General features: G+C 34.8%; 1 pseudogene; it reads right to left on the reverse strand.

The window, feature by feature from the left end:
- Positions 1 to 2,031: 2,031 nt before the first annotated feature.
- LOC113037959 (trafficking protein particle complex subunit 8-like) overlaps positions 2,032 to 4,656 on the reverse strand; it is a 48,986-nt pseudogene continuing 46,361 nt past the window's right edge.

A 4,656-nucleotide genomic window follows, 5' to 3' on the forward strand; every position in this document is an offset into this window, starting at 1 on the left:
CTCCGTTATTGAACAAAAATGCAGATTTTCTTAAATAGGTTGTTTTGTTCGGAAACTTGATTTTTCTAGATTTTTTATATGAATCTTATTTAATAACATTCAAAGGTGGGAATAAGTTCTATCACCTCTAGCTATAGTGATTTGTAATTTGGTATTCTGAAGCAGTGGCAATGCATATAAAGGGCCACAGCTGTGGTGAGGTAAATTGCTGGATATTTCCTCATTAAGGTTCTCATTAAAATGGGAACCAACCAATTCTCATTAGTCCTTCCTTACAGTGAGGGAGACAAATCTGAAACTTCCTCAAGGTTGTCTTTGCTCTCTTTGTATGCTTTGTCTACTGTTATTGTAGTGATCATCTTTGTGTGTAAAATCCTCTTGCAGATAAAAGGATTCAACAAATTTAAGGAAACTGATTTATTTTACATTTAATATAATATAATATAATATAATATAATATAATATAATATCTAGAAGCATTTTTAATTTTAATATAATTATATTTTTGATTTTACTTTATTTTAGAAAGGAATTCAATTTCAGAGATGCAGGCTTTGCGGTAACTCTGGTGTGCTGTTACTATCGACACAGAGAGCCGACCAAATATAATGGCGAATCAAATTGAGAAGATTCTCAGATGAACCCACTAGAAGTTGGTCTTAAACCTAGAAAAAAAACAACTGATCTGACTCATAACAAATAACTTTTATTAACATAAAAGCAGTCAAATAGACTTTAAACTTTTAAACTTATGCTACCCAATACAAAACCTTTGTAGAGTCCTTTTGGTTGGATGTTCTTGAAACTAGATCATCTGTAATGAAGCAGCTCAGATCACACAGAGTAAATCATTCTAACCTTTAAAACCCCCAAAATTAATTTAGACTTAGCATGTGTTTGCCCCCCTCTATTATCTCAATACCGTCATCGTCTCGTCTGCTTTATGTACGGGGAGTGACTATATTCAATGAGGTGCTGACCTTCGTCAGACGAAGAGGGCGGACAGATGCCCGTTAAACTGATTAAAGCTCAAGGGAGATGTGATCTTCATACAGTAAGTAGACGGAGATGGCGAAGATGTGAAAAATACAACAGCTTGCATTTTGATGACAAAGTGCATTTTTGACCTATAATACTTCCTGAAATGACACCCTCACTCATGTCCTTTATAATCATTGTTAAAAAAGTATTTAGTTTGAGATTCTGGTAAAAGAATAGATAGGTGAGTAAATTATGACAGAATTTTAATTTATGGGTGAACTATTCCTTTGGTTTAATGACAAGAACATCAACAAAACACAACACATGAAGCTTCTTCCTGTTTTGCTATGTTAATGCCATTGTGTTTTCATGTATGCTGTAAGTAAATCATTGTAAGAAAGCAGAGCAGAGGGATGTCTTTTGACCCCTTTATATAAATTGCTTTATATAAAATGTTTCCTACAATAAATTTTGAAACGACAACAGCTAAGTGTGCCTGGGGTAACCAAACAGCCCCGATCAACATTACCTTCTCTACTTCCATTATGGCTGGGCTTCTCCCAGCATGCATTAGTAAAGAAACACTCCTGAATTAGGTCGAGTGAGGAATGCCATATGTCTTTGTTGATGTAACCGCACAGAGATGGATTTCTGTACTTTACTGGGAGCAGCTGCTATCAGACTGTAAAGGGGAAAAGAATCCTGTTATTTAACGAAGAGCCAACGGGAGCAGAAAATCAGCTCCGTGGACGACTAACGGACTTGTGACCTTTATCTGCATTTACTGTGTTTGTTTGGTTGGTGGAAAGGAATAGCCTGTCTCTCACCTGAAATCTTTTAGAAACGATAACACATTGCTTCAGCTTTAATTTTTGGTCTCCAATTTGGATTGTACCATTTTTGCATCTATTTTGAATTAGAGTCACATGGACAAATTTTAACTATATTCACAATGTAAAGTACATTTTAAGATTTTTATTCCAGAACACTCTGTGGGATCAATAAGCAAAGATTAAAGGTTGCTTTAAAAGCACACTTCATTTCTAATGCTTAATATCCCAGCAATGCATCAAACTGCACAGAAGATCATAAAAAAGGTTGAACCATCATATCTGATCTGCCATAGACTATCACTTAGAGCTTGTTTCAAAAGGCACTGAAGTAAAAGTTAAATAAAATATGATAAAGTATAAAAAGAAAACTGAATAATATATTATAGAAAATGTCTAAAAAAAATTTTTTGCCACATTGTCACAATATACAATATAAAGTCTCATTGTGAAATGTAAAGTTGCTATTTATTACTATTATATTATATTATAATTATTACTATTATTAGGGAACAATCAGCTTGTTGAAATAAAATAAAAAATACTGCACATATGTGTTTACCAAGCTCTGATGACTGATGATCCTAAAATAATTTGCTGTTGTTTAGTTTATGTTTAACATCAGTTCACAAATGAACTACATAATTGTTAAAATAAAATATATTGGGTGAAATTATATATATATATATATATATTATATATATATATATATATATATATATATATATATATATATATATTAGGGGTGTAACGGTTCACAAATTTGCGGTTCGGTTCGATACGATACACAATGTCTCGGTTCGTTTCGGTTTGTTTTAGATACAGCAAAATGTAAAAACATCTCAACTTTTCAGAATGCCGCAAGCGCACCGCGGGTCATGTGACAAGAACTAACCAATCAGCTTCATCCTTTCCCGTAACAACGTTGAAAGCTCAGCCAAGATGAAGAAGCAGCTGATCATAGTTGTATATGGATTGCAGTTTTGAAATAAATTTAGTAGCAGAGCTAGCCTACTGCAAGCGATTTTTAGAGCTGCAAATCCATTTATCCTTCGCTGAAATTTCCGCGTCTTCCATGGAGAGCCCACGTCATTGTTGCTTAGCAAAGGCAGACGCCTCAGGGGCGCTTTTGCCGGAGCGTTTTGGAAAGGAGGAGAAAGACACGCCTAGCGTTTTCCATGTGTTTTAGGCACCATATGTGAACGGCCCTTAAGGTGCTCGCTTATTCAGCACGCGCTGAAGGCTCGTTGCAAATGTTTAATGCATTTAACAGACCAGAAATAGAAGATCCTCCAATAACCAACAGGTCTGGTGTTTGGGTGCACTTTGGATTCCCTGTAAGCTATAATGGTGATGACAGAATGAATGGTAAATAGTAAGGTCTCATATCCGCGCTATAATGTAAATATAACGTAAGCCTACCACTCGCCGCCGGTGATGTCTTTTGCCCTGTTTGAGTCAGTTGGAAATGTCTGACTAAATGCTGCGGGGATAGTTTGTTGCGTGTATGTTTCTCCTTTTTTTTATCTTTTCCCAGATACTGGCACACTAAGGTGATGTCGGCGTAAATGAGTTGACATGTTTCAAGTATTCCCACTGGTGTTTTTTTTTTTTTTATTCCCGCTGGTGTACCCTATTGTCATGTAGCAGATGCGACCGTTGTTTTTTTATCCACCACTCTCTTGCCATCACCATTATACTTACAGGGAATCCAAAGTGGCACCCACACACCAGACCTGTTGGTTATTGAGGATCCTTCTATTTCTGGTCTGTTAAACACATTGGCCCAACTGCGTACCGTGCATGAACTGCTTGCTGCACTCAGCGCGTACTGAGTGAGCAAGCGCCTGACTGAGTAGCCTAACATAAACATATAAGTTGGTGTTTTTTCTTCTTCGGGGGTTGTCAGGGGCGTTGTCGTTTGGGTTATTGGGCTACCTTGTTGAAACGCATATCATTATTTTCACTTTTTTTTTTTCCAAATATAATTAATTAGTTCAACGAACGGTTCAATACAAATACGCGTATTGTTACACCCCTAATATTATATATTTTATATAATATATATATATATATATATATATATATATATATATATACTAAATGTAACAAGCTTAAATATTAAAGTTGCAATTGTGAAATTTAAAGTTATAAATGTTCACATTTGTAAGATTTAGTGTCACATTCCAAGAAACAAAGTTACATTTGTGAGATTTAAAGTCGCGCTACAAGAAACAAAAATAAATTTGCAAGACTTCAATCACATTACGAAACAGAAAAGTGACATATTTAAAGTCACCACTACAGTAAAATTTTACGTTGTAAGTCACATTATGAAACAACACAAGTCCACATTTGTGAAATATAATGTTGTTGAAGTGCAGTGCTGGCAAAAACAGTCATGAATTGACCAGATATAATGTCAAATTACAGGAAGCAAGTTGCATTTTATGAGATTTAAAGTTTGTTACAAAAAATTTTTAATCAAAGTTGCACATTACTAGCAACTTCATTGTCATGAATTCAATAATTAAAGGAACAAAGAATCTGATACAACATATAGGCTATACCTCTAATGGAATATAAACACTGCACTGAATAAAAACAACAACAAACAAACAAAACAAAAAACAACCTAATTAATTTACACCAACAAAATTAAATGTAAGTGTAGATTAGTAGATGGCTCTTTAACATAGCAATTTCAAGTTACCACTTTTTACAGTACTCTGACAGATGCTGACCAGTCACTCAGAGTGTTATCCCTGTCAGCTGTTGGCATTAGTTGGTGCTTGATTTCACCAACTGAACATGTTCAATTGCTGTTTTTTTAGGCCATTTATGT

This window comes from Carassius auratus, chromosome 20 (assembly GCF_003368295.1).
Source record: "Carassius auratus strain Wakin chromosome 20, ASM336829v1, whole genome shotgun sequence".
Taxonomy (NCBI): domain Eukaryota; kingdom Metazoa; phylum Chordata; class Actinopteri; order Cypriniformes; family Cyprinidae; genus Carassius; species Carassius auratus.